General features: G+C 38.5%; 6 non-coding genes and 1 pseudogene across 6 annotated transcripts; 1 reads left to right on the top strand and 6 right to left on the bottom strand.

Moving 5' to 3' along the window:
• Nucleotides 1–218: 218 nt before the first annotated feature.
• On the top strand, nucleotides 219–291 carry trnam-cau (transfer RNA methionine (anticodon CAU)). Its single transcript has one exon. It is a non-coding gene; the product is annotated as a tRNA-Met (tRNA).
• A 7,927-nt stretch (nucleotides 292–8,218) lies between these two features.
• LOC137494166 (5S ribosomal RNA) lies at nucleotides 8,219–8,339 on the bottom strand (annotated as a pseudogene).
• A 3,264-nt stretch (nucleotides 8,340–11,603) lies between these two features.
• Nucleotides 11,604–11,685, bottom strand: trnas-gcu (transfer RNA serine (anticodon GCU)). The gene has a single exon. It is a non-coding gene; the product is annotated as a tRNA-Ser (tRNA).
• Nucleotides 11,686–13,616: 1,931 nt separating this feature from the next.
• trnas-gcu (transfer RNA serine (anticodon GCU)) lies at nucleotides 13,617–13,698 on the bottom strand. The gene has a single exon. It is a non-coding gene; the product is annotated as a tRNA-Ser (tRNA).
• Nucleotides 13,699–14,858: 1,160 nt separating this feature from the next.
• trnas-gcu (transfer RNA serine (anticodon GCU)) lies at nucleotides 14,859–14,940 on the bottom strand. The gene has a single exon. It is a non-coding gene; the product is annotated as a tRNA-Ser (tRNA).
• A 554-nt stretch (nucleotides 14,941–15,494) lies between these two features.
• Nucleotides 15,495–15,576, bottom strand: trnas-gcu (transfer RNA serine (anticodon GCU)). The gene has a single exon. It is a non-coding gene; the product is annotated as a tRNA-Ser (tRNA).
• A 532-nt stretch (nucleotides 15,577–16,108) lies between these two features.
• trnas-gcu (transfer RNA serine (anticodon GCU)) lies at nucleotides 16,109–16,190 on the bottom strand. Its single transcript has one exon. It is a non-coding gene; the product is annotated as a tRNA-Ser (tRNA).
• Between the last annotated feature and the right edge of the window lie 7,081 nt (nucleotides 16,191–23,271).

Raw genomic sequence — 23,271 nt, 5'->3', positions numbered from 1 at the left:
GTTAAAGACTTGAGCCTGAACGCGTAGCCAAAGATAAGGTTTGTCAGAAGTGGGATTTGAAGCCACGCCTCCAGAGGAGACAGAGACCTGAACGCAGCGCCTTAGACCGCTCGGCCATTCTGACATGCTTGCCTGACTTAAGCTGTCTCCTGGGAGCCACTCCGCAGCACCGTGACATGGAAGCTGGTGTTACCCAGTTTGCCCAGGTTCAACAGTCTGCCTCGTTGGCGCAGTAGGCAGCGCGTCAGTCTCATAATCTAAAGGTCGTGAGTTCGAGCCTCACACGGGGCAATGTGCTACCTTTTGGCACTTGGAAGCGCTTAGATGACTGGCCAGCATTTTTTATTCCCTTCCGTGTGGATCATGCTTCCCCGGGGCAAAAAAAGCTACAGCTCCTCTGGAGGCCAGGTGATGTGAAGTTCCAAGAACATTTCCTGAGTCTGAAGCAAGTCTGCGAATCCCATTGCCTTAAAAATCAACGGCATCCCAGGACATTCCACTACATGGCATTCCAAGACAGTACTTTTGATCCCCTTTTGGTTCACTTGCATTAAAGCCCTCGTCCATTGTTTTGTTCACATGCTTTTCCGAGTTTTTGTGGACAATACCTTGATTGCAAACGCCTTAAAACCTACAGTCTAAAGAGCCCATTAAGGCTGCCAGGGACACTGCTACGCTGCATAAATTTTGGCACAAGGAGATTGATGCGGTTTTTTGTCAGTGTTACTGTATCACTCGGACATGGTGCCAGAGAGGTAAAGACTTGAGCCTGAACGCGTAGCCAAAGATAAGGTTTGTCAGAAGTGGGATTCGAACCCACGCCTCCAGAGGAGACTGCGACCTGAACGCAGCGCCATTTTTTTTTTTTTCTTAATTAAAAAATACATCATCAACAATCATGACATTTATACATACAAATATTTAAAAGATAAAATATTAAAAAATCTCCAGGTAAGAAAACTTCAAAACCAGTCCAAGTTTGTACAATATATGGATTATTTTTTTGTAATACATTTTTCAAAAATGTCCATCTTTTCATACATTTTGCAATAGTCATATATAACCATTATTTCCTCAGTCACAATCTGTTTGTACAACAAAACCAATGGAATTTCTTTTTTCTTTTGTTTCATAATATTTCTTCTTTTCCATATTGTAAATCTTGCAAGAGTCAACATATAATTAAGAGCAAACTTATTTTTTGTTTTCCCATTAAAACCAAATAAAAACAGTGTATACCATTCTTCTAAAATAATGTTTTCATCATACAGAAAATTACACACCATTGTTTACAACATCTTCATAAAATAACTCAACTTTTTACAATTTAAAAATAGGTGTAACACGCCTTCCTTTTTTTCCAAACACACTTTACACAAATCATCTTGTGATACCCCAATCTTTTTAAAGATGATCTCTGTCATTATGCAGTTGTGTCTTAACATAAAATCAAAGTTTTCCAATGCTGGACTTTTTAAAATTGATCTTACATTTTTCCATATATTTGAAGTATCAAAGTTTTCAAATAACTTTTCCCAAAATTCTCTTGATTTAGGTTTTTTAAACACAGTATTACACAAACATGTATAAAACATCTTGATAGGACAATCATTGATACTAATTTTATCTTCATCCATTTTTAAAAAAACTTTTATTTTTCTATTTTCAGTTTCTTTTTCATTCTCTTCAATAGTTTTGATCCAGTGATCTGGTAATGCTAATCTTAACTTCTTGTATTGATCTTCAATTTTTTCTTTATCATCTACATCTTCTATTTCCTCCAGTGTATCTATTATTGCTTGAGTCGGTAAATCATATAAAATGTCTTTTACTTGTCTAAAACCCACTGCATACCAGTTCTCATAAAACATTTGCTTTTTGCTTTTATTGTTCTGATTTAAAAATAAGGGTTGCTGTAAATAAAGTTTTTTCCCTTCAATCTCAGTTTGTATATTATTATAAAAGCATTTCCATGTTCTCAACAACTCTTTATAAAACTCAGGAATATTTTCTATCATGCGGTCTTTAAATGCCATCCATAAGAAATCATCTCCTATTTGTCCACATTTATTAATAAAATAACTCATTATGCTTTTCCATGGAATATTGTCTTCATTTAAAAACTTTTTTAATGTTTTAATTCTCATGCTTTTCATTCTTATCCATGGATCTATAAGTCCTAGTCCTCCCTCATCCACCTTTCCAATGATAGTGTTATATGCAATTTTAGATGGTTTATCATCCCATAAAAACTTTAAAATCATAGTTTTTATTTTCTTATACACCCACGTAGGTAGACTAACAACACTTAAAACATACCACATCTTAGATAGAAAAAGAGAATTTAATACCAGTACTTTTCCTTTTAAAAACAACACTCTCTGCTTCCAAAAACATAATCTTTTTTCCATTTTATTTATAAGTTCATCCCAAATTATTTCTCTAGTTTTAATTTCATCATATCCCAGTGTAATGCCTAAGATCTTTATGTAATTTTTTTGTTCTTTATATTCCCAATTTCCTTGTGGAACGTCTACTTTTCCCATCTTCATATATTCAGTTTTTTCTTTATTTACTTTTGCTCCCGATCCTCGACAATATTTATCAAATATTTCCATAGCTTTTCCAACACTTTTAAAAAATTTTTAAAATAGAGTGGTATCATCAGCATACTGGAAAATCTTCTGTTCTGTTCTATTGATTTCTATTTTAAACCTTTTAATTTCCTTTTCTCCATTTATAGCTAAGCCTAATGGTTCAGCAACTAATGTGTATAATAACGCTGATAAAGGACATCCTTGTCTTATAGATCTAGAAATCTCAATGTAATCGGTTAAAAATCCATTTATTTTAAAACAACTAAAAATATCTGTATAAAAACATTTTATCCACTTAATAAAATTCTCACCAAAGCCAAATTTCTGTATTATGTCAAATAAATAGCTATGCTCAACTCTATCAAAAGCCTTTTCTAGATCTATGCTGAATAAAAATCCTTCATCTTTTTTTTTTTTTTTTATGTACCAGATTAAATCTCTGATGCTTGTTACTGTGTCTGCTATATCTCTTCCTATAACACCATAAGCCTGGTTAGTAGTAATAACAGTGGGAACTATCTTTTTAAGCCTGTTTGCTAAAATCTTTGCTAATATTTTATAATTTGTATTAAGCATACTTAAAGGTCTATAATTTTGCAAATCATCTTTATCACCTTTATTTTTATAAATTATTTTAATCATTCCTTTCTTCATACTCTCACTCAACTGTCCTTTTTTAAAAATAGCAATAAAAAGATCTTTTAAAATTGGAATTAAAACATCTTTAAAAGTCTTATAAAATTCAGATGACAAACCATCTAAACCAGGGCTTTTCCCATTACTTAATTGTGTTATAGCTTCGTTTATCTCATCTTCAGTTATATCACTATCACACAGTTTTTTATCCTCTTCGCTTACTTTAACCTTTATTTGATTCAATAAAAAATCCTTATCTTCTTCATGAACTCCTTTTGCTTTAAACAAAGTTCCATAAAAATCTTTAACTGTTCTTAAAATACTTTCTTTATCTTTGACAGTTTTCTCTTTTGTTGAGACATTCTTTATCAAATCTGCTTTTTGTCGTGTTTTTTCTAGATCATAAAAGAACTTTGTACTTCTTTCTCCTTCCACTGTATTTTTTTATCTTGCTTCTTATTCTAGCTCCCATACATTTTTCCTCTTCTAGTTTTTTCAGTTTCTCTTCTAATATCACTATTCTCCTAATATCCATATTTCCTTCTGTTATCTTTTCCATTTCATTCTCCCATTCTTTGTTTAATTGTCTTTCTTTAGCTCTTTTGGCTTTCTGCATTTTCTTTGAACATTCTATTGAAAATCTTTTGGCCTCTAATTTTACATTGTCCCACCACACACTTATTTCTTCATCATATAACTCATCATTCACACTATTAATAATAATGTTTTCCATTTCAATTTGATAAAAATCATTATTTAAAAGCTCTGTATTAAACACCCATACACCTGGTCCTCTTTCAACTCCACTGAAATCCATCATTACATACAGAAAATCATGGTCACTACAGCTAAAAATCTTGTAAAAAATATTTGAAATAAAAGATTCTAAATTCCTTGTACATAAAACATAGTCTAATCTACTTTGTTTTAAAACTGTATTCACCCACTGCCTTCTTGAGTATTCTCTTTTGGCTCTATTTCTTTCTCTCCATAAATCAACATATTTATGTTTTTCAATCATGTGTTTCAGTTCTCTTCTTCCAACATCTGCTCTATACACCATATGATCATCTACATCTATTCTTTCTAAAACAGTATTAAAATCCCCTAAAACAATAACATTATTCCATCCACTCATTAAAACACTTAGATCTTTAAAAAAAGTAACTCTTTCTAAGTCTTCATTTGGAGCATGTATATTACTAGGGATGTAACGGTATTGTAAATACCGTAATACCGCAATATTATTTTTTTTCGATATTACCGAAGTCGCATGACTCGGTAAAACTATAGGTCTTCTGAGAAAATTTGCTCAGGCGAATGAAGTGAACGGGATGTAGCGAAAACTACAATTGCCATCAGCCCATGCTTGACCATCATCCCTTGCGGTCTGTTGTCGCTACAGATCCAGTAATGCGGAAATGGAGTGTGCTGCTAGAAGCGGGGATGAAAAGAGCTGGAAAACTCTAAAGCAGGTCGCACACCAGAAGCGGCGCTCGGCGGCGCGCCACGCAGCGCCACGCAGCGCCATGTATTTTAGAATTCTAAACATAGGTTTCTATCAGGATACACACACCGGCGCCGCAAGTCGGCGACTGTCGACGGCGCCCGGCGACGGCTCAGGACGCAGTTCATTTTTCAGCCGCGCCACAGAGCGCCATCTGATCAGTTTCATGTTAAATATCATTCGAATGTGCGCGTCTGGTGTGTGATACTTATAAACTGTCATGTACATCTGAAAACGGAAGCGGGGCTGCAGACATGCGCCTCTCTGATTGGGGCTTTTCCTGAATATTAAGTAGCCTAACACGCACAGTTCAGTCCTGCATTCTCTCCGTGTAAGTTCAGACTTCGCAAGTTTGATCAAGGCTGCAGTCTCTTCTTTTCAGTTTGATATGGAAAAGCAGATTATACCGAGGACACGGGTAAATCTTCAAAGGGAACAGTGTACTTTATAACTTCATTCACATCACCCTGGCTTCGTTGTTTCACTTTCTCAACAATAAAATGTAAACATGATTTAAGGAACTGCCTATTTTCATTTTAATATTAGCAACTTAGACAGCAGAAATGTTGAGGCGCCGTGCTGCATAAGATGAGCGTCATTTTCACTGTGTGGATGTTTATAACAAAACGGAGCCGATAACAACACTGCCTCCTTTCAATTTCAGTGAAAATACGAAACACACCCTCTCTTTTGCTGAGTATCAGTTTTAAGAATCGATAATGGCCATTTTAAAAGTATAACATACAATAAGTTTATACATTATAGGAAATAAAGGCAAGCGATCAGTCAATATACAGAATGGACGTGGTTACATTAATCATTAACTTATCTTTGCGCTCAGCCAAAACACGTTACCTGAGAACAAGTAATAGATTCCAGTGACCAAAGTCAGGGAATATGTCGTTAGATAAAGACAACAAGATAAATGAAATATCCCGTTTAATAAATATAGTGAGATTAGATCCAGCGGGAGATGCTTGATGAGAAGTCCGACTAGCAGAGCTCTCATCTGGGTAGATGGGCTGAGTGTGATTAAATGTTGAATGTGATGAGTTTTCAACAATACTAAATTGTAACTTTATTTTTTTACATGGTTTAATAATTTTTTGTTATTAAAATTGAAGTTCCTGTTTCAAAAGCTTACAGATAGATGGCTAATTTGTATGTCATTGACACTTTTGGCACTTTTTTGGAGTATTTTCATAAGTTTTGTTTTTTCCTGTAAATGATTCAATAAATACCGTACCGTGACATTCATACCGAGGTATTACCGTACCGTGAAATTCTGATACCGTTACATCCCTATATATTACATATTGTTATTTCTTCATCCTTATTCATAATTTTAATAGTTAAAATCCTTCCATAATTATCTTTAAATAAAACATCAAATGTATATCCTATTCCCCTTCTAATTAGTATTGTCATGCCTTTTTTCTTATTTGGGTCATTATTATACAATATTTCCCCATCCCAACATTTTTTTAAATCATTAACAATGTTTTCATTCCATCCAGTCTCTTGTATACATATAACATCACATTTTTCTGTTAAAGCAATTACATTTTCAAACTTCACTTTGGATGACAGCCCTCTTACATTAATTGAAAAGTTCATTAGAAATATAAAAGAAAACAAGCCATCCAACCAAAAGAAAATCCAAATGAAACAAATCATCAATCATTTGTAGTATTTTTTATGATCTAAAATCTTAGATCAGTTCTGTCAGTTTTTAATTTTGCTTTTGCTTCCTTTCGTAATTTCTGTTTCTTAAGCACTTGTTGAATATTTAATTGTACAGTTTTTCTGCGTCTTCTGTTTATGCTGTCTATTGTTCTGTCTTTAGTCCCAATATTTATTTCATCATTATCATCATCATCGCTTACCTCTTCCTCAATTCTGCTTTCTGTATTTTCACCTGCTGCTCCTTGTTCTTCTTCCATGTCGTGTCCATCGTCTTTCATTAGATGTTGTGTCTCAGTCTCTGCTGTATCTCCTTCATCCACTTCACTCATGGCCTGCTCCTCTTCTTGTTCATTCAAATCATCCGGTGGTAATTCCTGTACTTCCTCTTCCCGTTCTTCATTGCTTGATTTCTCCATTTGTTTGTTCGTTTCCATAACTCCAGTCTCTTCCTCATCCGATTCACATCTGCACCACAATATTGTCTTTTTGCAGCCTTGGCACCGTGGGGCTTTACAGTCCCGCGCAAAATACCCCTGCTCCAGACATTCTCTACACACAAATTGTGGGCAGTCTTTTTTTTCATGTTCAGCACTTCCACATAATCTGCATGTTTTTATCTGCTGATCATGTATCACTCTAAAATATTTTGGTCCTTCCTCTGTATCAAACTTTACATTGTAAGGAAGACTCATGACTTCTTTTGGAAATTTCACCCTGATAAACCTTGTTCCATCAGCCACAGTTGTTCCTGGATGATATCTTCTTCTCAGAGGGAGAATTGGAGAAACTCCCCAGTCCACAAGCTTTTGGATGATTTCACTATCTTGAATAAAGTTGGGTAAATTTAAGAAAGAAACCATTCTCTCAGTTGCGCAGAGTTTTGATATTTGACAGAATTGTTGGTTAATCATTAGTCCATCCATTAAGGGATCACAGTCCGTTTCATTTTCCATAGTAAGTTCATAGTCAAAATTTTTCCTCAGTCCAAACAATTTTCCAATTCCAGTCTTATCTTCCAAAGCCTTTATAATCATCGTTACAGTGATATTTTCAGGATCTTTCACAGTCATTGTCAAAGTTGTTTCTTTTTTATATTGTCGCTGAAATCTAGCTTGACTTTTCAGTTTGTTTATCATCTCATTTCTATGACTTGATTGTTGGCTGTTTTCCAAGTGTTCAGCATTTGCTTTACCTTTAGTTTGTTGCATTTCTCCACTTCCTTCTCTACTTGTGTCTGATTTAGTTTTCCTCCTTCTTGCCACAACAGTTGCCCATGTGTCATTATCGTCGATGCCGTTGTTTGAATCTCTTGAATTGTTGTTTTCAGGAGTAGCTTTGTCCATGCTGCCATAGTCCATTTTTAGTTCCAGTTCCTTTACCAAAGTGTCCATCCTTTCAAAACGTTTTAACCCCAAACAGATAACACTGTCTGGGGTTTAACTAAAACTAAACAAAATTAATACAATTTAATTTAAGCAAAATCAAGAAAAAAAACAATAAAGCAAATCAAAATGGGAGAGCCTTTCTCTCCCTACTGCCACCTCACACTTCCTTGAAAGCAATGACTCAGTCAAACTCAAGGGGGCGTTGCCAGGGTGGTATGGCCGTAAGCGAAATAGGCCGTCAAGAGTTGGCTATTTAAAACAGGCGCAGCACCAGGGAACAAGCGCAGCTCAGCTGGCATCGACACAGCACCGACAGAGAAACAATGCCCTTAAAGGCGAGAAAAAATAATGGCAGCGAAGCTGTGACACGGGGAAGTCTATCAGCTGCCAAATGAAGGACTTCGAGAAGCTTACAGCACCTGGTATTCCCAGGCGGTCTCCCATCCAAGTACTAACCAGGCCCGACCCCGCTTTACTTCCGAGTTCAGATGAGATCGGGCATTTCCAGGGTGAAAATCAGTCCTTAGAGCTGTATTAATAAATCGCAGTCCAATAAAGGAATTAACTTTTTGGCAAATTCTTACTTTATCCGGTGAAATGAGGATAAATTGAAATATGTGTACTAATTAGGGATGTAACGGTATTGTAAATACCGTCATACCGCAATATTAATTTTTTTCGATATTACCGAACTCGCATGACTCGGTAAAACTATAGGTCTTCTGAGAAAATTTGCTCAGGCGAATGAAGTGAACGGGAGGTAGCGAAAACTACAATTGCCATCAGCCCATGCTTGACCATCATCCCTTGCGGTCTGTTGTCGCTACAGATCCAGTAATGCGGAAATGGAGTGTGCTGCTAGAAGCGGGGATGAAAAGAGCTGGAAAACTCTAAGGCCCCGTTTACACTAATGCGTTTTAGTTTGAAAACGCATAAGTTTTGCTACGGTTACGCCAACCGTCCACACTACGCCGGAGTTCTCGAGCGCCGAAAACGGAGCGTTTCGAAAACGCTGGAGAAGCCGTTTTCATTCTGAAACGCTGCTTTTCCGTCTCAGTGTGGATGATGGAAAACGGAGACATCTGAAAACGGAAGTGGGGCTGCAGACGTTCGCCTCTCTGATTGGGGCTTTTCCTGAATATTAAGTAGCCTAACACGCACAGTTCAGTCCTGCATTATCTCCGTGTAAGTTCAGACTTCGCAAGTTTGATCATGGCTGCAGTCTCTTCTTCTCAGTTTGATATGGAAAAGCAGACTATACCGAGGACACGGGTAAATCTTCAAAGGGAACAGTGTACTTTATAACTTCATTCACATCACCCTGTCTTCGTTGTTTCACTTTGTCAACAATAAAATGTAAACATGATTTAAGGAACTGCCTATTTTCATTTTAATATAGCAACTTAGACAGCAGACATGTTGAGGCGTCTTGCTGCATATATGAGCGTCATCTTCACTGTGTGGATATTTATAACAAAACGGAGCCGATAACAACTGCCTCCTTTCAATTTCAGTGAAAATACGAAACACACCCTCTCTTTTGCTGAGTATCAGTTTTAAGAATCGATAATGGCCATTTTAAAAGTATAACATACAATAAGTTTATACATTATAGGAAATAAAGGCAAGCAATCAGTCAATATACAGAATGTAGGCTACGTGGTTACATTAATCATTAACTTATCTTTGCGCTCAGCCAAAACACGTTACCTGAGAACAAGTAATAGATTCCAATGACCAAAGTCAGGGAATATGTCGTTAGATAAAGACAACAAGATAAATGAAATATCCCGTTTAATAAATATAGTGAGATTAGATCCAGCGGGAGATGCTTGATGAGAAGTCCGACTAGCAGAGCTCTCATCTGGGTAGATGGGCTGAGTGTAATTAAATGTTGAATGTGATGAGTTTTCAACAATACTAAATTGAAACTTTATTTTTTACATGGTTTAATATTTTTTTTTGTTATTAAAATTGAAGTTCCTGTTTCAAAGCTTACAGATAGATGGCTAATTTGTATGTCATTGACACTTTTGGCACTTTTTTGGAGTATTTTCATAAGTTTTGTTTTTTCCTGTAAATGATTCAATAAATACCGTACCGTGACATTCATACCGAGGTATTACCGTACCGTGAAATTCTGATACCGTTACATCCCTAGTACTAATATTATGGAATACCTGTCAAATTCACGATTTCTATATCACTCTATGGTCTTCTCACACACACGCGATTGCAAAATGGCGTCAGCGCACTGTAAACGCAATGCAACATGCGGTCTGACTTTAACACACTCTTAAACACACTAACACACTAAATAACAACTATTTTGCAGGTACAACTTGATTTAGTACAACTAAAATCACTTTTAAACTGTTTAGGAATCATAACATACTGTATTTTAATCTTTTTGTTCAAATTTGCTCCTCTATTATTCTGCCAACCGGTCTCGTCTCTGCTCTGTCTCTCTCTCCCAGCAAGCTGGGAGGGGCGGAGCTAACAACCCGCTCCTATGATTGGTTGTTACTTTACCTCAAACTACATTTGTATACATGAATTTTATTTCGTTTATCATATTTATAAAGACTTGTAGATATAATAATAATATGATTATTCTGCTCTAAATATTATTATAAATAAAAATTTTACTATTTCACTAGGGTTACTTATGTTTCTGCAACTATTTTTGGTAAGATGACTTTCAGCTTTGCCTGATTTATACTTCCGCGTCAAGTGACCAGCGTAACCCACGGCGCAGGCAACGCGCGTGGCTGTGCATTTATACTTCTGTGCGCTGTCTCTGTTGGTCTGCATTAACACTTCTGAAACACTAGTTGGCAGTGAGGTGTAAATCTTCCTCTGTGTCGAGTTTCTTTGCGGCTTTTTTGCTTTTCCTGAACACTTCCGGGATGTACAAGTGGCTCAAACTCGCTCATTTTGATGCAGGAACCGGCGGACGTGCAACAACTTTAACTATGAGGTTAATACACAACAAAACTTTCCACCCGGAGCTCCTTCATAGGACTCCACACTTGTAAACAATCGCTCGCGCCATTCGCGCAGCTCTCGGTCCCGCCCAGACTCGTCAGCGCTACCAAGCCAACCAATCACAGAGCTTACGCTACGCGTCGTTGCGACGTGTAGTTACATTTTTTGAGAGGTGCACGTCAGTATGTGCCGTAGCATACACCGGCGTTTTACGCAGAAGTATAAATCAGCCTTCAACCACTCGGCCACCTCGTCACATATTTTACTTCTTCTCTGGTAGAGGCCGGACTGTGGCACATATTTATATATGTATGTTTCTGCAACTATTTTCGGTAAGATGACTTTCAGTTTTGCCGTATGAACGAAAGATCAAATGAACGACAAAAATGGGATTCGATGGACTCGGCCACCACATCATGTATGTACTCACTTTCCTGTTGGGGGCTGGACTACGGCATTTCTGTATATATTGGCTGCTGTTTTCGGTAAAGATGACGTTAAATTTTGCAACAACATCCTTCAAAACGATAAGAGCGTGCGAGTAAAACACCTTCCACGGAAGCACCGGCCGCTTTCAAACGCCAGAGCATTCGAACGACAAAGATGGGATTCGATAGACCCTTCCACCTTGTCATGTATGTACTCACTTTCATGATGGGGGCTGGACTATGGCATATGTTTGTATTTTCAGCTATTTTCGATAAAGTTGGCATAAAATTTTGCAACAACATCCTTCAAAACGCTAATAGAGTGAGAGAACTTATACAGAAACACCATGATCTCGCAAATACCAGAACATATGAGCGACGAGGATGGGATTCGAACCCATGCGTGCAGAGCACAATGGATTAGCAGTCCATCGCCTTAACCACTTGGCCACCTCATCCAGCCTTTTCTTCCTCTCTGGTAGAGGCCAGACTGTGGCACATATTTGTATATGTATGTTTCTGCAACTATTTTCGGTAAGATGACTTTCAGTTTTGCCATATGAACGACAGATCAAATGAACGACAAAAATGGGATTCGATGAATTCTTCCACCTCGTCATGTATGTACTCACTTTCATGATGGGGGCTGGAATCTGACATTTCTGTATGTATTTGCTGCTATTTTCGGTAAAGATGACGCTAAATTTTGCAACAACATCCTTCAAAACGCTAAAAGAGTGAGAGTAAAAGTACTTCTACAGAAACACCATGATCTCTCGAATGACAGAACATATGAGCGACGAGGATGGGATTCGAACACACGCATGTAGAGCACAATGGATTAGCAGTCCATCGCCTTAACCAATCGGCCACCTCGTCACGTACTTTCCATCTTCTCTGGTGGAGGCCGGACTGTGGCACATAATTGTAAATGTATGTTTCTGCAACTATTTTCGGTCAGATGACTTTCAGTTTTGCCGTATGAACGACAAAAATGGGATTCGATGGACTCGGCCACCCCGTCATGTATGTACTCACTTTCGATAAAGTTGACATAAAATTTTGCAACAACATCCTTCAAAACGCTTAAAGAGTGAGAGTACTTCTACAGAAACACTATGATCTCTCGAATGCCAGAACATATGAGCGACGAAGAAGGGATTTGAACCCACGCGCGCAGAGCACAATGGATTAGCAGTCCATCGCCTTAACCACTCAGTCAACTCGTTACATATGTTCCATCTCTCTGGTGAAGGCCGGACTGTGGAACATAATTGTAAATGTATGTTTCTGCAACTATTTTCGGTCAGATGACTTTCAGTTTTGCCGTATGAACGACAGAGCAAATGAACGACAAAAATGGGATTCGATGGACTCGGCCACCCCGTCATGTATGTACTCACTTTCCTGTTGGGGGCTGGACTACGCCATTTCTGTATATATTGGCTGCTATTTTCGGTAAAGATAAAGTTAAATTTTGCAACAACATCCTTCAAAACGATAAGAGTGTGCGAGTAAAACACCTTCCACGGAAGCACCGGCCGCTTTCAAACGCCAGAGCATTCGAACGACAAGGATGGGATTCGATAGACCCTTCCACCTCGTCATGTATGTACTCACTTTCATGATGGGGGCTGGACTATGGCATATGTTTGTATTTGCAGCTATTTTCGATAAAGTTGACATAAAATTTTGCAACAACATCCCTCAAAACGCTAAATGAGTGAGAGAACTTATACAGAAACACCATGATCTCTCAAATACCAGAATAAATGAGCGACGAGGTTGGGATTCGACCCCACGCGTGCAGAGCACAATGGATTAGCAGTGCATCACCTTAACCACTCGGCCACCTCGTCGCGTTCTCTCCTTCTTCTCTGGTGGAGGCCGGACTGTGGCACATAATTGTAAATGTATGTTTCTGCAACTATTTCGGGCAGATGACTTTCAGTTTTGCCGTATGAACGACAAAAATGAGATTCAATGGACTCGGCCACCCCGTCATGTATGTACTCACTTTCCTGTTGGGGGCTGGACTACGGCATTTCTGTATATATTGGCTGCTGTTTTCGGTAAAGATGACGTTAAATTTTGCAACAACATCCTTCAAAACGATAAGAGCGTGCGAGTAAAACACCTTCCACGGAAGCACCGGCCTCATTTAAGCGCCAGAGCATTCGAACGACAAGGATGGGATTTGATAGACCATTCCACCTTGTCATGTATGTACTCACTTTCATGATGGGGGCTGGACTATGGCATATGTTTGTATTTTCAGCTATTTTCGATAAAGTTGACATAAAATTTTGCAACAACATCCTTCAAAACGCTTAAAGAGTGAGAGTACTTCTACAGACACTATGATCTCTCAAATGCCAGAACATTTGAGCGACGAGGATGGGATTCGAACCCACGCGTGCAGAGCACAATGGATTAGCAGTCCATCGCCTTAACCACTCGGCCACCTCGTCAAGTGCTTCCTTCTTCTCTGGGGGAGGCCGGCCTGTGGAACATAATTGTAAATGTATGTTTCTGTAACTATTTTCGGTCAGATGACTTTCAGTTTTGCCGTATGAACGACAGAGCAAATGAACGACAAAAATGGGATTCAATGGACTCGGCCACCCCGTCATGTATGTACTCACTTTCCTGTTGGGGGCTGGACTACGGCATTTCTGTATATATTGGCTGCTATTTTTGGTAAAGATGACGTTAAATTTTGCAACAACATCCTTCAAAACGATAAGAGTGTGCGAGTAAAACACCTTCCACGGAAGCACCGGCCTCATTTAAGCGCCAGAGCATTCGAACGACAAGGATGGGATTCGATAGACCCTTCCACCTTGTCATGTATGTACTCACTTTCATGATGGGGGCTGGACTATGGCATATGTTTGTATTTTCAGCTATTTTCGATAAAGTTGACATAAAATTTTGCAACAACATCCTTCAAAACGCTTAAAGAGTGAGAGTACTTCTACAGAAACACCATGATCACTCAAATACCAGAACATATGAGCGACGAGGTTGGGATTCGACCCCACGCGTGCAGAGCACAATGGATTAGCAGTGCATCACCTTAACCACTCGGCCACCTCGTCGCGTTCTCTCCTTCTTCTCTGGTGGAGGCCGGACTGTGGCACATAATTGTAAATGTATGTTTCTGCAACTATTTCGGGCAGATGACTTTCAGTTTTGCCGTATGAACGACAAAAATGGGATTCAATGGACTCGGCCACCCCGTCATGTATGTACTCACTTTCCTGTTGGGGGCTGGACTACGGCATTTCTGTATATATTGGCTGCTGTTTTCGGTAAAGATGACGTTAAATTTTGCAACAACATCCTTCAAAACGATAAGAGCGTGCGAGTAAAACACCTTCCACGGAAGCACCGGCCTCATTTAAGCGCCAGAGCATTCGAACGACAAGGATGGGATTTGATAGACCATTCCACCTTGTCATGTATGTACTCACTTTCATGATGGGGGCTGGACTATGGCATATGTTTGTATTTTCAGCTATTTTCGATAAAGTTGACATAAAATTTTGCAACAACATCCTTCAAAACGCTTAAAGAGTGAGAGTACTTCTACAGACACTATGATCTCTCAAATGCCAGAACATTTGAGCGACGAGGATGGGATTCGAACCCACGCGTGCAGAGCACAATGGATTAGCAGTCCATCGCCTTAACCACTCGGCCACCTCGTCAAGTGCTTCATTCTTCTCTGGGGGAGGCTGGACTGTGGAACATAATTGTAAATGTATGTTTCTGCAACTATTTTCGGTCAGATGACTTTCAGTTTTGCCGTATGAACGACAGAGCAAATGAACGACAAAAATGGGATTCAATGGACTCGGCCACCCCGTCATGTATGTACTCACTTTCCTGTTGGGGGCTGGACTACGGCATTTCTGTATATATTGGCTGCTATTTTCGGTAAAGATGACGTTAAATTTTGCAACAACATCCTTCAAAACGATAAGAGTGTGCGAGTAAAACACCTTCCACGTAAGCACCGGCCTCTTTCAAATGCCAGAGCATTCAAACGACAAGGATGGGATTCGATAGACCCTTCCACCTTGTCAGGTATGTACTCACTTTCATGATGGGGGCTGGACTATGGCATATGTTTGTATTTGCAGCTATTTCCGATAAAGTTGCCATAAAATTTTGCAACAACATCCTTCAAAACGCTAATAGAGTGAGAATAAAAGAAGTTCTACAGAAACACCATGATGTCTCAAATACCAGAACATATGAGCGACAAGGATGGGATGCGCACCCATGCGTGCAGAGCACAATGGATTAGCAGTCCATCGCCTTAACCACTCGGCCACCTCATCCAGCCTTTCCTTCTTCTCTGGTGGAGGCCGGACTGTGGCACATATTTTTAAATGTATGTTTCTGCAACTATTTTCGGTAAGATGACTTTCAGTTTTGCCGTATGAGCGACAAAAATGGGATTCAATGGACTCGGCCACCCCATCATGTATGTACTCACTTTCCTGTTGGGGGCTGGACTACGGCATTTCTGTATGTATTTGCTGCTATTTTCGGTAAAGATGACGTTAAATTTTGCAACAACATCCTTCAAAACGATAAGAGCGTGAGAGTAAAACACCTTCCACGGAAGCACCGACCTCTTTCAAACGCCAGAGCTTTTGAACGACAAGGATGGGATTCGATGGACTCTTCCACCTCGTCATGTATGTACTCACTTTTATGGTGGGGGCTGGACTATGGCATATGTTTGTATTTGCAGCTATTTTCGATAAAGTGGACATAAAATTTTGCAACAACATCCTTCAAAACGCTAAAAGAGTGAGAGAACTTCTGCAGAAACACCATAATCTCTCAAACACCAGAACATACAAGCGACGAGGATGGGATTCGAACCCACACGTGCAGAGCACAATGGATTAGCAGTCCATCGCCTTAACCACTCGGCCACCACGTCACGTACTTGACATCTTCTCTGGTGGAGGCCGGACTGTGGCACATATGTGTATATGTATGTTTCTGCAACTATTTTCGGTAAGGTGACTTTCAATTTTGCCGTATGATCGACAGAGCAAATGAACGACAAAAATGGGATTCGATAGACTCGACCACCCCGTCATGAATGTACTCACTTTCCTGTTGGGGGCTGGACTACGCCATTTCTGTATATATTGGCTGCTGTTTTCGGTAAAGATGACGGTAAATTTTGCAACAATATCCTTCAAAACGATAAGAGCGTGCGAGTAAAACACCTTCCACAGAAGCACCGGCCTCTTTCAAACGCCCGAGCTTTTGAACGACAAGGATGGGTTTCGATGGACCCTTCCACCTCGTCATGTATGTACTCACTTTCCTGTTGGGGGCTGGACTATGGCATATATGTTTGTATTTGCAGCTATTTTCGATAAAGATGACTTAAAATTTTGCAACAACATCCTTCAAAACACTAAAAGAGTGAGAGTAAAAGTACTTCTACAGAAACACCATAAAATCTCTCGAATGCCAGAACATATGAGCAACGAGGATGGGATTCAAACCCACGCGTGCAGAGCACAATGGATTAACAGTGCATTGCCTTAACCACTCGGCCACCTCATCATATATTTTCTTTCTTCTCTGGTGGAGGCCGGACAGTGGCACATAATTGTAAATGTTTGTTTCTGCAACTATTTTCTGTAAGATGACTTTCAGTTTTGCCGTATGAACGACAGAGTAAATGAACGACAAAAATGGGATTCGATGGACTCGGCCACCCCGTCATGTATGCTATTTTCGGTAAAGATGACGTTAAATTTTGCAACAACATCCTTCAAAACGATAAGAGTGTGCGAGTAAAACACCTACCACGGAAGCACCGGCCTCTTTCAAATGCCAGAGCATTTGAGCGACAAGGATGGGATTCGATGGACTCTTCCACCTCGTCATGTATGTACTCACTTTCATGATGGGGGCTGGACTATGGCATATATGTTTGTATTTGCAGCTCTTTTTTTATAAAGGTGACATAAAATTTTGCAACAACATCCTTCAAACCGCTAAGAGAGTGCGAGTAAAACACCTTTCACAAAAGCATCGGCCTCTTTCAAACGCCAAAGCATTTGAACGACAAGGATGGGATTCGATTGACTTGGCCACTTTGTAATAATATTTTGCAACAACATCCTTCAAAACGCTAAAAGAGTGAGAGTAAAACAAGTTCCACAGAAGCACCAGGCTCTCTCGAATGCCAGGACATATAGCGACGAGGATGGGATTTAAAGAGCACAATGGATTAGCAATGCCAGCTGCTGAAGGATTGTCCATCAATATTTCACAAATGTTGAAGATAAGAGCCAATCGGAGCGATTGGGTCCAACATTGTAGCCAATCACGTTGCAGCGTCTCAACATTTGCAGCCAATCGCGGACCGTAGTTCTCAACATTTTCAACATTTGACCAATCAGAGTCATGGCAATGTTAAAGCTGGGGAAGGAACCATTCCAAGATTCACCGCTAGGTGTGCAGTCAAACAGGTTAGTCAGATGTCAATCAATTTTCCGAACTGAGCCGAAGGTACACGAAGGAATAACAGGGTCATCTGGAGGCGGGTCAGAGGTCAAAAAAGTTTCTTGACCTTCAGTGATTTTCGACAAACAGTATCATTCGACAGAGCACAGCATCGTTTTGTTTAAAGTTCAGGATTTTTTTTCTGATAGTGATTTCTTAAAAAAGATAAGAAAATCTACATAATTGCACGTATTAATGTTTTAGTGTTTTGTATTTCAAATTTGGATACTTTAATCTAAAACCGTTTAATTTATAGGAGAAAAAATGTCTGAAAAATTCCACAAAGCCATGTCAGACGCTGACTGGATTTCACGTCTAAAAAGTTTACCAGCACAAGAGTTTGGCCATCAGATGAGGGCAACAGGAACAGGCCAGCTCCTCGATAAAAAAAGTGGCTTGAGATTTATCAAAGGGTGTTTATTTCGTTTACATGATATAACGTTTGTTGAAATTTGCTTAACTTGTTAAGCTTCAGTACATTCAGTACAGTATCTATGTAAAACATGTCATACTTGTTTTTAAATATTAATGTGTTTTAAATTGCATGTATTTTAAAATTTACGTCGAATAATTTACTATAGTTTGACCGTTTATGAGAGTGATTTTAAAAGGTGGGGGAATGGATTATGAATGTACAATACATGCTGTGAGTTTACCTGCAAGCTGTGTGACAAGCGTGCGTGCGTAAAATTTTAGTACAACACCCTAGTCTTTTGTTTCAAGTATATCAGTATCTAGCAAGATGCCCAAACTTCTGACGTACGAAAACGTTCCTTTATCGAAGTAGTTCACAACTATCCATTAACAGAATTTGTAATGTAGTCAAATGTGTAGTTGGTCAACGGATGCTAGCGACAATGTTTTTCCCCCCTGTAGTTCAGTGTTTTGTTTTGTCTTGGACAAACGCAGCTGCATAAATCCTTAAGTTTTAAATAAAAGTGAAACTATCAACAAAAAGCTTGACGGCTTTCAAGCTATAAATACAAGCACTGTCATTTACAGCTCATTGCTGCCTAATGGTGTTAATGGAAGTTTTTACCAGTATTATGTAATGTATGAGTGAATGGTCTTTTCCAGAAAAATTCCAGAACATCGTTGCCTGTGTGAACAGTACATGTTTTAACTTACTGGTAAAGACGTTCCAGATATTTTCTGGATATTTACCAGGTAACACTGTGTGAAAGGGTCGTTTATAGACGTTTATTAGCCTTGGTCTTAACATTAATATTAATTTGTGCCTATTCCACATTAAAAAAAACGGTTTAACTCTGTTTTGTTTGGGAACTCGCGTGGTCAGAATCTTTATTGGGCAGCGTTCTGCACAAGCTGTTTAAACAGTGGACTAGTACAGTCAGATAATTTTCCATCGAACTGTGTCATAGCTCATTACCACAAGGTTGACCTGATTTTAGCCCTCCTTGATGCCCACATTGCCCAAATGCACCGCACTGCTTTCGCCTTAGCTCGCCTCCAGCTCCTCTTTGAAAATTAATGACTTCTGGCTACTTTGACAGTCTCGCCAACAACGCTTGAACGCACTGTAAGAGTCAATCTCATGTTTACTGCCTGTTTAGTGAGGTACTTACAATATTTGGCATGCCTGTTTTTTAACCAACTCACTGATTTCACTAACTTCAAGTTGTTGTTAATTGCATCTTAGCAATTTCAAGTCATTTTTATTAATAAAGTGCCTATGCAATGCAGATTGTGTCAAAGAAGCTTTACAGTGATGAACAGGGAAATGATCAAATCCATATAACAAAATGTAATTGTTGAGAGATGTTTTCAAAACAAAAATTGCACAATTGATTCATTGATAGTTTGTTTGACTGACTGTTTATTTATTGTCTGAATTGAATGATTTTACTCATGTTTTGTTTGTATGCAGCAATTTCAAGTCATTATTAATGTACATTTAAAACACTATGTTGTATGTTGTGCTATGTATTGTGTGTAAGTTCCAGTACGCTTTAAACACTTCAGTCGTGATATGCTAGTAGTAGTAGTAGGTTGTGGATGACCGTGTAACAGTAGATTACATGTGTCTCATAATGTATGATTTGCAGTTGTGTATTGTAAAGGCGAGTACTCTTTAACCACCTCAGTCTTGGTAATGTAGCATAGGGCTGTGTTTGTGTGTTGTGTATGATCGTGTACCTCTGAAACACACTGGTCCCTCTAATGCAGAGAACTGACATGTTGTGTGTGTTGTAAAATTACTGTCCTAATAATTCAATAGGTCCCTATATAGACCAATTATGTAATAGGCGGGAACATTTTTGGAAGGGCCGTGGCTGTCCTTGTACACCACCATAATATCATACAGTATAATGATCCATTTTAATGTGTGTATAGATAATCCAAAGTGATGTATGAGATCTGCAGAGGAAAACAAAATTTTTGATATGTTTATTATATCTGTAGGACATCAGGAAAGGGGTGTCCCCTTATACCACCACCCAACTTTTTTGGTGATCAAAGTCCTTCTATACCACAAAAACCAGTATGTGTGTGTGTGTGTGTGTGTGTGTGTGTGTGTGTGAGTGAAAGACAGCATGTAGTAGTGTGTGTAAGAGAGAGAGCCAGTACATGTTTATGAGAAAGCATGTAGAAGTGTGTGTGTGAGAGGGAGGGCTTATCTTTGTGAGTGAGAGCATGTACATGTGTCTGTGAGATGTCGATGTGTTTGTGTTGGCAACATTGTATCATTTACAGTCATGCTAAAAAAGTATTTCTGAATTGAATTGAGATAGAATGTAGGTGTGTGTGAGAGAGAGCATGTACAAGAGTGAGTGTGTTAGTGAGAGTGTGTACAAGTGTGTGTGTGTGTGTGTGTGTGTGAGTGAGACTAGTTTAGTTAGTGTTGTGCTGAAATTTGATATGTCATGAAAACTAGTCAGACCAAACAGTTATTTACTTCTTGGTTTTATTTATTTAATAAATGCATTTGGTATTTAAGCAAAGTTTTAGGGGAACTGGATATAATTATAAAGAATAATATTTTTTTACATAATATAATCATTTTTATTTTTAAATTTTATTTTAAATAATAATAGGCCTACACACACACACACACACACACACACACACACACACACACACACACACACAGTCTAAAAATTGAATATTAAGCATGTAATATACACCCAGTATAAAGCATGTAGTTTCCAGAAGCACTCAAACTGCTCAAGGCTGGGCTAATGCTGAGGTTTCATCTTTGGGTAGAGACTCAATAATATCCATCTGCACAGTGTGACATCACATTCGACCGGCACGCGCGTGTGTGTGTGTGGCTTTTTTTCTGTGTTAGTGGGTGAGGCCGCAGTTTTCAAATCTCCCGGGTTTGCACACGCAACTACTTGTGTTTCGTAGATATGTCATCACAAAACAGCTAATGACTCATTATCAAGACGACTCATTTGAAGCACTATGAGTCGACTCTTTTATAGATGAATCAACAGTTTTAAACACTGTACACTTACAGATTTAAGCCTTAGCTGCATATTTCACTTCACTTAGAGCTGTTACACACTACATGGAAGGGCATTTTCAAAAAACCATAATATGGGCTCTTTAACAAAATAAATACACTATTTAAATAAAATAGAAATCAACAAGTGAAATAGAAGAAACTGTAGAACTATTATGGTTATAAACTATATAAATACACACACATGTAAGAGTCCATCTATTAGTCCCATGACGGAGCTAACAGCATGGGTGAAGGTTAAATGCTTGTAAACCTTTTAGCACATGTGAAAAGAAATATTTTTGTTCGTTATAATTTATTTTAATTTGTTTCTAGCTCTAAATTTTAATCTGACTCCAATTTATAATAATTTTAGATTTAGATTCAAGCTGATTACCTTATAGGTTGTGATTAGGTCTAATTTAGATTGATTAACCTAATAAATCCTTATATTCAATTAATGTTTAATTGTTTACTCAAAGTCGCTTAGAGTCAGTATGCTGGCCAGTTTCATCTGCTCACGGACACATCTTCTCCAGTTCCGATTCTTAGCAGATATGCTAATTTCCTTCAAGTAATAGAAGGCCGCCCCATGCTTGCTCATACTTAAAGAAAGTTTGATTTAGCCCCTAGATTATATCATCAGTGATTGTCAGAAATCAACAGGTCTCCAATGCTGTGCCCATGCTCCATCCATTGCGCCTAAATAGATGACTAATCCTGGTCGTAGGCTGCGGAAACGTCAGCCAAAACAATCTACTACATTTAAATGATTTCAGGAGATATTAGAGTTAAACAAGAATTTTACATTTATTTGTCAGGAAAAGATTTTCCATTGCAGTTCACATAATTAAACAAAATAAGCCAATCAAGATTGTACAACATCAATTACTCAAAGATACATTTAAGAGTTAAAGAGGAATACCTGACCATGTAGAAATACATTGCAGCATATAAGTCCTGATGCAGAGCTCAGAGACTCAACCTGCAATGGGGTATCCTGTCTACAGGATCCCACGGACACTTCTGCACCCTTTGCCTAAATACTCAAATCATTATAAATTCAAGACAATAAAAGCTTCACCAAGACTCTTGCCTGGTCATGAGTTGATGCGAAGACAATTTTCCTTGTAGTGGAGCATCCATATTAAAAACTTAAACATTCGGTGTGAAATGTGAATGAGCTGCACTGGTGGAGAAGGTAAAGTATAGGGCAAAGAGGGGGGCTCAGGATGCATGATCGAGACAACCTGAACAACTGGTTTTCTAGCTGATCTTCTCAGTGGCGCCCCCAGAAAATTTTCTTAGGGGTGGCCAGAAGAGGCCGCACCAAATCTTGGGGTGGCACACAAAAAAAAATAATGAATTCAGTGTAATGTTATATTTTTATTTCTGGTAAATGAAATAATGTTGTTTTATTCATTTAATTAATTCTATTTGAAATATTGCAATGTATTCTTTGAAATAATTCAGCAAGTACATGTGCAAACCAAATAAAAATCTATGTTTAGTTTAAAAACACTTTTCATATACTGTATAAATGACTTCATTTTTTATGTGCCTTTATTGTACATCATACGAGATATGCCATGTCTAAAATTAATGAAGATTAATGAGTTTATTATTCCCAGTGATGGGTTGCAGCTGGAAGGGCATCCGCTGTGTAAAAATGTGCTGGATAAGTTGGCGGTTCATTCTGCTGTGGCGACCCTGGATTAATAAAAGGACTAAGCCGAAAAGAAAATAAATGAAAGAATAATGAGTTTATTAATTACCCAAACAAATGAACAAACTGAACAAAAGGCATTACTATACACACTCACTATACCTAATAATATTATTTATCCATATTGCTTTTTGAACCATTTTATTAATGCAGCTTCTTCTATTGATATACTGTAGCTTAAGGTAAATATTAAATAGCCATTGCTGTCTATTGAAGGTGTGTGCGTGCTGTCAAGGACGATCGGGGAGGGTAGTGGTGGTTCTAGTTTAAATGACACCCTGGGCGAACCACCCTATA

This window comes from Danio rerio, chromosome 4, assembly GCF_049306965.1.
Source record: "Danio rerio strain Tuebingen ecotype United States chromosome 4, GRCz12tu, whole genome shotgun sequence".
NCBI classification, from domain to species: Eukaryota; Metazoa; Chordata; class Actinopteri; order Cypriniformes; family Danionidae; genus Danio; species Danio rerio.
The sequence above is the reverse complement of the archived record's forward strand: the minus strand, read 5'-3'. Positions and strand labels throughout refer to the sequence as shown.